We start from the raw sequence: 10,644 nt of genomic DNA, 5'->3' as shown, positions 1-10,644 counted from the left end.
TTTAAGATGGTACAAAAACACTTGGAATCAGAGGAATGCAAGGCTATAATATACACCTGGTATTTGACAATTACCTCTCGTCCATTCTGTAAGACAAGAGCCTGGAAGACAAATTGGGATTGGGCCATTGTCTTGAACAAGGATATTCAGCAAGGGTGTTGAACCATCTGTAGGATGTTTTTTTTTTCTCATAACAACCACCTGGTGCCCTAAATGAATTAAGAACAGTAAATTTCCAAACCACTAACATTAATGGAGTAGTTTGACATTTTAAGAAATACGCCTATTCGCTTTCTTGCCGAGAGTTAGATAAGAGTACCGATACACTGTAATGAATTACTGTGGATTTACAACAGTATGTTACAGTATTTCATAACAGTAGTAAAGTACTGTTCATGGCACAAGAAATAGTTGAATACATTAGCCCCCTTTTAAAACTACAACATGTAGTTTTTCCAGCTTTTGTCGTCACTTTACCAGTTTTTGTGCAAAGCTACACTAACCATCTCCTGGCTGTGGCTTTCTATTTAATCGAGAGTGGCATCAATCTACTCATCTAACTCGTGACAGGAAAGAGAATATCTGTATTCCCCCAATATGCCAAACAATTCCTCAAAGATATCATTTATTTTCTTATGGTTTAGAATTTTAGTATGATTTCTGAGAGGCATAAAAACACCAAAGAACAACCTTAAAGAGGGTTGTGTCGGGATGTACATGTGGTTTTAGACATGGCTCTCAGACTGTTCTCAGTTAAACTCCGTCTGTATTTGATGCTTTCACTGGACTCCAGTTAAGTGGTTGTAAAAGTGGTCTCTCTGGCTCCTGAAAGGGGTTCAAAAGAGTTCACAGCAATGTACCAGTTCCATTTCAGCTCACTTTGAATTCATCAGATTACACTTACACTTTATATGGATTCATGACATCTAATCATAAGATCATTTGGACCATATAGGATACAGGTCAGGATTTATATTCATGTAGGACAATATCTTATCAGGTCTTGAGTAGAGAAGAGTGTGTGTGTGTGTGTGTGTGTGTGTGTGTTGAATCTCAGCTCTGGTGTAAATTTACTTTGTCCTGGAAGCCCAGATTTACAGTTACCTTTCTAATACATGCTGAGGAGCAGGTGCATGCTTGTGTAATTGTGTGTGCATGAGTGTGTGTGTGTGTGTGTGTGTCATGAGTGATTGCAGTTCGACCTTTCCCTCTGGCAACCTCTCCTGGATTGCGCTCAGATCAAGATGGCAAGTACTCTAAACGTGTGTAGTGTGCGTGTGCGCGTGCGTGTGCGTGTGAGTGTGGTTTGATGGATGCCACAGATCATGGCTGTTGGATTGCATTGTGGTGAGCCAGCCCAGCCAAGTCATATCACATTAACACGCACACACACACACACACACGCACACACACACACACACACACACACACGCACACACACACACACACACACACACACACACACACACACACACACACACACACACACACACGCGCCCTCTCATGAATGGATGAATGGATGAAGGCTGAGATGATAAAGAATAATTGGAAAGTGGTCCGGTGAGAGTAATGTCATTCCTCCATCATCATATTTTGTGTGTAGTGTGTGTGTGTGTGTGTGTGTGCACACGATATACAATATCGTATTGAGTGAAAGATTTATTCAATATTTTTCATTCACAGAGATCTATCCATCTATCTATCCATATATCTATCTATCTATCTATCTATCCATCATATCATATCCCTGTCTCTCATATCATATCTATGTTGTGAGGAGTTGTTATATTGTATGCATGTCTATTGTCTAGCTTTACAGTGCGTCATCTCGCAGCAGGGAAGTCACGAGTGCTGCTGCTGCTGCTGCAGCTGGCCTTGTCGGGTTGAGATGCACTACCCCCTGCGACCTACCGGGGGCAGTGTGAGCCATACATTACATGCTGCTGTTAAAGTAGAGCAGCAGAAGCAGCAGCAATGTAACAGCTGAGTTTTTGCTGTGTTGTGTGTGTTTTTGGGTGTGTGCGTGTGTTCAACAGGGCACAGCGCAGAAGGGGGAAAAGGATGGAGAGAGAGGTTTCCAAATAAGTGAAAAGGTGCAATTGCTTTCATCCAGTAGCTGCTAATTACACACTTTTCCACTGCTTGGAATCCTCACTGCAGTGACAAATATATGATTGTTGTGAATTATTGTCTATCCTAATAATTCAGGTAGTAATTCTCAATAGTGCTGAGTTGCTGAATATCAGAGTGCCATGCATGTATGTATTTCTTTTTATTTTAGTAGATTCTTGGCAATGATAGCGCTATACTACCTTTCAGCTATACATGAGCACTTGCCAACTCTCCCCTCCAGCGTAACATATCCGCCCTGTTTTCAGCTACTTCCCACATAGCATGGGTTTAATGTCACGATCAGTCAATACGTGAATGATCAATGTAGACAAGAATGTCAGAGAAGTCATACGAGACGACCTGAGGTAAAAATGTATCAGTGATCGTTTATTTAAAGAGTCTTTATTTGGTTTCTGCCATTCCGCTGTCATTTCCCTTCAGCGCGACTGACAGGACTACGATGATATAAACATGGTGGCAGCCCTAAAGTCAGAGGAGCTCTCTTGTGACTGTTAACATTACAGATTGAAATCTGGGGATTAATTGAGCCGATCTGAGCAAGGAAAGTGGATTGAGAGGTCGCTTTGGTCAGCTTCAAGGAGTGACAGAGCGTTTGATTTAGAAATGGGGATTGTTGTAGTCACCAAAAAAGTGAAGCCTGTCTTCTTTCAAGACACTCAATCTTTGTCACTTTGCAGCCTGCTCTCACTCCGAGGGGGTCAAATACTGATGTTTGGGCAGTGGCCCGCGGTGTCTTGATACCTACGCACCATGCACCTTGAAGCGTCTGTGTGAGACGCACCAGGCTTTCAACTAACTCCAATGTGAACTCATCCACGTTATTTTTAGTCGTAGAGCAACCAAAGTAGTATCAACAGTGAGAAAGTCCGATAACTGCAGGTGGATGATCAAACAAACACAGGACTTCTACTCAGGGGACCGGCGTTTGTGTCCCATGTGAAACCAAAAGTTGAGTGATTTTTACTGACGGCGTTGTATCACGAGACTATGCCACTGAGTCACATGACATTACCTTACAACCGTGCTTATTTTAAGTCAAACCATGATGTTTTTTTTTTTAACCCTAAAAGCCTTTACACACCAGGGGCGTGATGAATAAACAACACGAAAATCCGAAATACTCCCCTGTGAATATTATATATCTGGGGCTTTTATTGTGAAAGGTAAGAAAGGAATGGCCTTTGTCAAGGTTGAAAGGAGTAATGAAAAGTTTGCTGTCTTGGTTCACACTACGGAGCCTCCGTGTTGTTGTTTCATAAATATATAAGTAATACTCAACCCGTTCCACACAACATGATTGGTTGATGCCTTTATTCACAATGCGAAGGCTCAGAAAAATCGACCACGTTCCGAAGAAGAAAAAAACGTTGCCTTTTTGCTGCGTAATATTCGCGTTCTGTGTGAAAGTATTCAAAACAAAAACGACGAAGTAATCGCACAACAAAACACTGCCGGTATGTAAAGGCCTTAACTAAGTTGTTTTGTTGCCTAAACCTAACCGCCACCGTTTCACAACGTTAACCATGAGCCAACCTTCTGCGTCAAGATACTATATAAAAGACTATCCCCGTCAGCAATCTGGTAACGCCAGAGGCTTCTGCCCAAGCGGCAAAATATGACACTTACGGATGAGATCACGTTGAATTTTGCGTCATTACTACTGAGAGCTATGGAATCCCATGATAACTTTTGCATCTTTTAAATATGACACACTGCCTGGTGTTTACATGCCATGGACACTTTTTTTTGTTCCATTGTAGGCTTTTTGGGGAGCACTCTTTAGTGCATAAATTTCACACTGAGAATTTGGCCACTCAAATAAAACAGCAAAGGGTAAATTTAGAGCACAATGTAGTAAACAGGGAGCGATTTCAGACGCAGCCAAGGAATGTGGATTACAGAACATAGAATAGGATAGAATAGAAGAGAATATGCCTGATTAGCACTGAGACTAAATAGGCCCTGCCAATTCAAAAGGCTTGATATGGACAAAAGTATGCCAGTTCTGGGACGTGTGTTTGTATAAAAAATGGGTCTATGTGTGTGGCTGAATGTGTGCCCTCATCATTTGCATGTATCCGTGTGTGTTGGCGTGTGTGTGTGATTGCACATGTGTTATTTGAACACAGAGGGCTTGGATTCAGCATCAAAGGCCCATTCACAGTGAAGTGGCAGAGGCAGTCGATCTGCCTGCCACCAGCTCTAATTAGTCATTCACACTGGTTATCGCCAATCAGCATCTTCTTTTAGCTCTCGAGAGCTAACGCCACACAGAGAGGCACGCACACACAAATATACACACGCACAAATAAACACTCGCAGAAGCATACTTGCATCCTCGCTCCAGATAAAGCAAAGATGGTCGGAGGGTATATCACAACATAAACAGCAAAGCAAATAGGGTTGGAAGCCTGTACCAACACAAAGGCATTCATTAAAGGAGCATGGCTAAGTGCATATACATTTAAATGAAAAGGACAGGAGCTATAGGAAGCTGAAACACATGATGTTCCTTTCTACAGGTCTGTGGCAGATTCTATGTGATAGTGATGATTATTTTTTTCTCAGATTCAATCTTGCCATCAGAGCAACAAATTAAATAAATTAGACTTCTTTTTTTCCCTCCTAAAATGCAGAAAATGCCAACCCTCTCAGAGAGTCATATTTAATTTAAAAAGAAACAAGATGACATATCCACAAATTGATTTTCTCATTAAATGTTACCAATGATGTCTGGAGGGCTCCTTCAATTATCGCTAAAGATTTAAATGCTTTTGTTTACTTTCTCAAAACTTACTTTATTTGAGTTTTGTCCTTCTACAAACTCTGAGCCAATCAATATTAATATGAAAAGTTATTCTTCCCCTTGATGACAGGGCTTATCAAGAATATATCGCTTTGCTTTGTCTACATGCCTCTCATTCTTTGCGTAATTACAGACAAAACAAAAACAGGGACTTCAAACAATATGACATTGACGTATTCTTTCACAGAAGTTTTGGAGGGCCATTTCTGACACAATGAAATTGATCATAGACCCCTTTTTAAAGATGATAAAACCTCATTATAATAGCAATTTAATGCCTGTGCAGGCATGAACTAAAATAAATAAAAAAAGAATTAATTAACATTTGTGCCGGCATTATGTTTTTGGGTTGTCCGTCCGGACCATTCTTGTGAACACAATGTCTCAGGAACGCCGTGAGGGATTTTCTTCAAACTTGGCATAAACATCCACTTGGACTCAAGGATGAACTAGTTAGATTTTAGTGGTCAAAGGTCAAAAGTCACTGTGACCTTTGACTACCAATAATTCATGCTAATTATGACAATTTGACACAAATGTCTAACAGGATAAAAAAAGATGAAGTAATGACATTTTGGAAAAACATGGATGTAAACTGCTACTTGACTGGTTGGCGGAGCCATACAACCGCAAGACAGTAATTCTAGTTTTTAATTAGTATCATTTGGATTCTTGAGTAAGAGATATAGGACTATAGAGTTCTAGTATAAAGTTCTGTTTTCATCATGTGGATCACGTGTTGGCTGTCAGAGCAGAGGGATTAATCATCCAAGACCTTTGTCAGAAGATATCGAATGTATCCGTGTGGGTTCACGTGTGTGAGAGTTTGCATTCATTTGCAACTGTGTGGTAAGGCTGCCAAAGCCAGATAATGTTCCATCTCCGTTTTATCGTACTTGGGTGGGTAAATTAACTTCCACATACAAAATGAGTGATAGAAACGGCAAACGAGTGCAGGCACTGGCACGCAAGCAATCACCTGAGGCGATCCACAACTACTTTCTTTTATGCTAATGATAGTTCCTTCCACTCATCACTACTTCTTGGTTTTTTTTTTTCCTTTTCTCCATCAGTTACCAGTTCTGTCAGTGGTGATCATCCATCTGTGCAAGGCCTGGTTTAGAGCGGTACGGAGTGTTTATATTCGATGCAAAGGCATATGAAACATGCAAAAGCACCCAGGTAGAGAAGCATGTGAGCTGAGAAAAGGAATGAAATTAGAAAGAAGGGTATGATTTTATTTGGCCGTCAAGTGTGCATTGAGGCAAGAAACAGGTTACAGAAAAATCCCATTAATACTTTATGGCAAGTTCTGCATTATGATTTGGAAAAACAAAGAAAGAAACCTCACAGTGGAAGCCATTGAGACTGTTAAGAGAAAGAAAACACACATAAAGCGGTGGTACTCACTTGGGAGTTAGCGCCTGGTCAGATCATCTCTTTCCAGGTCAGTGTCTCCACTAGCAGCCATTGATGGGACATCAGCAGTGAGCATGTGCACTAACCTCCATGATCTGATCAACAATGTGTAAAGGCCTTTACACACCTTTTTTTGTGTGATTAATTTGCACGTCCATATATGTTTTCGATTTTTCTGAGCTTTCACACCGCAAATAAAAGACATCAACCGATCACATTGTGCAAAACGGACATATTCAAAACATACACTTCAGTGTACAACGAGGTGGAGGATCCGTAGTCCGAACCAAGATGGCAAACTTTATTCACAAAGGCAGCGCAGACCAGATCCACTCCTTCCATTCTTACCTTTCTCAATAAAATCCCTAGACTTATACTCTGCACCACATAACTGTTTACCAGAAGCAAATTCACTAAGAGCCATTCTCTAAAAGGAAACTCAATGAAATAGCTTACATGTGTTTAGGCTGTACAACAATTTACCTCTGACAGACAGACTGCCAGACTGCTCTGGGTCTCTCTCTGGGTGCTCTCCTAGTAGTTGGTCCTCTGCCTGCACAAATCCATTCAAACCTTTTATTGAAAAGTGTTGCAACCGGTACAAATAGTTTGGATTCGAAATATTCGCAGGGTATTTCACATTTTCATCACATTCCCGGTGTGTACAGGCCTTAACACTGAAACACTTATTTGTGTCGTCCTGGGAAACAGCCCTCTGTCGTTTTCCCTCTGTTTTGTAGTCTTTTGATTCGTCCTTTCAAGCTCCCTATTCTCCCTCTCTCCTAACATCCCCATTTTTTTCTCTTTTTGCTCTCACCTTCCTACTTCTTTTACGCCCTCATCTGTCCCATACGCCCACACTCCAAGCCATTTTTGTGTCATCAAGCATCAAGAACAGTTTGTCATATTAGTTTGCCGCTCTGCGGAGAAGTGAGAGAGAGAGAGGTAGAAAGCGATGACCTTCCTAAAGACAAAGGCTTTCTGCATCTTAAGCAGCGAGTGTTTCTGAGAAAAAGCTGGAGCTTGCAGATGGTTGCCTCTCTGCTTATACAGCAGGCCATTATCATGTTAGGACTCACTGTCGCCGCTGTCACCACTCATCACAAGCACACACACACACACATGCATATACACACAAATTAAAATCGGCAATGAGGAAAAACATTTTCACCGAGGCTGTACATTAGAATCACACAGCGAATAGTAAACACATAACGGAAACATGAGCAGTCTTGCGTGAAAACACACAGAGTAAAGGTCCAACAATCGATGTGTATAACTAATAGCATTTTTTCAAGTCCTGAATTAATGAGGGGGAATAGTTACCATGGGAATTTGGTTGTACAGGGCACTTTATTTCCCAATGTCTCGCATTAACAACTGTTCAAACCATCGCCAAGTTTCTGTCTCTGACCACCGGTCACTCATTGTCCTCCACACATTTCTATCTGTCCCTTTGTGCCTTCTCCAGCCACCTCGCTGCCCCTTAGTGACTACACTGTGAGTAATACCATCAGCGATGCCGTGTCTCAACAACATCCAGGACGCTAAAGGTCAATCAGCGGTCAGCGGGCCTCCCACAGCCCTTAAATATAGTCCTTTAATTCATTTCTCAGCAATATGTAGAAGTGCTTAAATCAATTTTAGCTTCATTTCCCAGCTTTAGATATTAATTAAACTCAGGCATGTGACTGTCTGTCAGCAGCGTGGGCATCATTTAGTAAAAATCTGAGGATCCACAGTGGTGGAAAGTAAGGAACATTTACTCTAACTAAGTAAGTACTGTACGTACTGTAAGCACAATTTTGAGGTACTTTACTTATAATGTATATATTGTAATTTTTACTCTACGTTTATGTAAATTTAGTTACCTTGCAGATTGTAATAATTAAGGCAAAATAAAGTATGATGTATCACCATGGATTAAGTAGTTAAAATTAGCCCCTATACCAGCTGCAACGTTAAAGCGGATTAAAGCTAGGGTTGGTAATCTTTTTCAAAAAAATATTTTTTGTTACATTTGTTGAAATTCTCATTACATCCCGACAGCAATCAATAAATCAAATGCTCTGACAAAAAAAGAAAAAGAAAATCTGACATCTGTGGCTGTTGCTGGACTGTAATAAGCCCGTCCAATCATTTCATTTAGCCCGAATGTAATGATTGGACGGGCTACCTGCCTGTCTACCTGGGCGTACTCTGCATGTGCACTCATTGCTCGTTACCGGAGTCTTCCACAAGCTGCTAGCTTGACAGCTGTGAGAACTAACAATAGCCATGTTCACCTATCACATTTATTATGATATGTTTATGTTTGTATTGATAATTGTGGCGGAGTGGCTTTGGAGGGAGGCCTGAAGGGACGGACTGTCTGTGTTCCAGACTTGGTGACTTTCCCGCTAGATATAGTGACTTTTGGAGGTTGCTAGCTACTTTCAATGGAAAAAGTTTTTTTTGGGATGGATAATCTTCATCAGAGTCAATTTCAGAGCCCATTTTTGACTTTGATGAAGACGCACTTGGCGTCGAAACGTTAGTTTTCCAATAAAGTGGCCTTAAATCCACGTGCTCCATTTCACCAAATCTCTCCTGTTTTCCAAAAATGTTTTGAAGCTGTACTTAACTTATGACACATATTACAAGTGCCATATTCATTAAAAGAAATCACACTGATGACTGTTGATAGACGATGACCCCAGTTGACATATGATAATTTATTTCTTATCTGCTCATCAGCTGTTTCCCTGTCACTCCGGGACTTCTCCTGGTGCCCCGCCAAAGTGTGTGTTATAACAAGGCCTCCAACCGTAACCACTGAGACGAACAACAGAGCAGCTCTTTGGATGTCCTGTTAGCTGACTGCAGCTTCAGGTCCCTGACAGCTGCTTCACAACAAACACACACACAAATAAAATGCCACCCAGCCCTACTTGGCATTCTGTTTTAGGTAACATCACTTTGTGTGTGCGCGCACAAGTGTTAGAGGGGTATGACAGCGCTGATTGAACCACAATCGGACAATGAATACCAATCTGTGCATTCCCAATCTGTTCTGCCAACCTTTCTCCTTCCCTGTCCTTGTGTTACCAGGCTTTTAGTAGCAGCTGCACAGCCACCGTGTCTGTCAGTGTTATCTATGACACAGAGACTCTAGATACCCTTTAGGGGTCCTTCAGTATCCACAGGGTGCCTGTGAAATGAAAACTTCAGCAGACAGTTTCCCATGCAGAATAAGAATGGCTAGTCTTACAACACAGGTGGTTTCCCCATTGCCACCTCACAATTGTGATGTTATGCAGTATAATTTATTATTTCAATATAAATGGAACTATATATCTTTTTTTCATTCATTTATTGCCATTGTACAACACAGGGTAGCACAACAAAATACAGTTGTAGTTGCAAAATGCAGTTGCTACACAAGAAAAACAAAACAAAACAAAATAATACATGTACCTTCAGATGCAGCCCGGTCGCACTAAATGGCGTATGAATGACACGGTATTCGCTAGTCGTTTCCCATGCAATAGGAACGGCGTTCTTGCTTTTGTCGTGTCATTTTCACGCCATTTAGTCTGTATTGACTGTATGAAAACGTATCCACGTAAATATACTGAACAGTGAGAAAGACTGCTTATGGTAGGCAGGAAAGGAAGTGGATGGGTCCAACAAACACAGGACTTTCAACCAGGAGACCGGTGTTCGTATCCCAAAGTGTTGTTGAGTTGCATTATGTTAGTGATGTGTTATTTTGTGACGTGTTTTTCCATACTTCTGTTATGTTGTTTACGTACATATTTTACTTAGTTTATGTAGTTATTTTAAGTCCAACCATGATGTTTTTTCTAAATCTTACTAAGTGGTTTTGTTGCGTAAACCTAATTCACACCAGATCCAGCAGTGCAGTGAAAAAGCAAGTCCTCCCATTCATTTTGAATGGGGGTAATGCGTTTGGGCTGTGACTGTGGCGGCTGCACGGGGTGCCAAAAAAAAAAAAAAAAAAGCAGGGACCCGTGGTGAAAAAGTTGAAACAGAATCAACCTGTGGAGAAACGCAAACTGACGTCACGGTACGGTGACCAATCATTTAACCAGCGATCCAGACCTGTACAACCCGGCCATGAGGGAACAAAAGACATGTCCAAAAGACAAAAGTCGTGCAGTCGATCATTAATTACACACCTGATCTGGTGTGAATGCAGCGTAACTACGGCGGTTACCGTAGTTTTGTTGCGTGGCATAAAAATGACACACGGAAAGAGGCGTACAAATGACACGCTAAAAGGC

At 41.2% G+C, this 10,644-nt stretch overlaps 1 long non-coding RNA gene across 1 annotated transcript; it reads left to right on the top strand.

Annotated features, from left to right (window-relative positions):
* Nucleotides 1–3,428: 3,428 nt before the first annotated feature.
* On the top strand, nt 3,429–9,636 carry LOC119501838. Its single transcript, XR_005209936.1, has 3 exons — nt 3,429–4,655; nt 6,013–6,133; nt 9,095–9,636. It is a non-coding gene; the product is annotated as an uncharacterized LOC119501838 (long non-coding RNA).
* The last annotated feature ends 1,008 nt before the right edge of the window (nt 9,637–10,644 follow it).

This window comes from Sebastes umbrosus, chromosome 14 (genome assembly GCF_015220745.1).
Source record: "Sebastes umbrosus isolate fSebUmb1 chromosome 14, fSebUmb1.pri, whole genome shotgun sequence".
Taxonomy (NCBI): domain Eukaryota; kingdom Metazoa; phylum Chordata; class Actinopteri; order Perciformes; family Sebastidae; genus Sebastes; species Sebastes umbrosus.
This window is presented reverse-complemented; position numbering and strand designations above follow the sequence as displayed.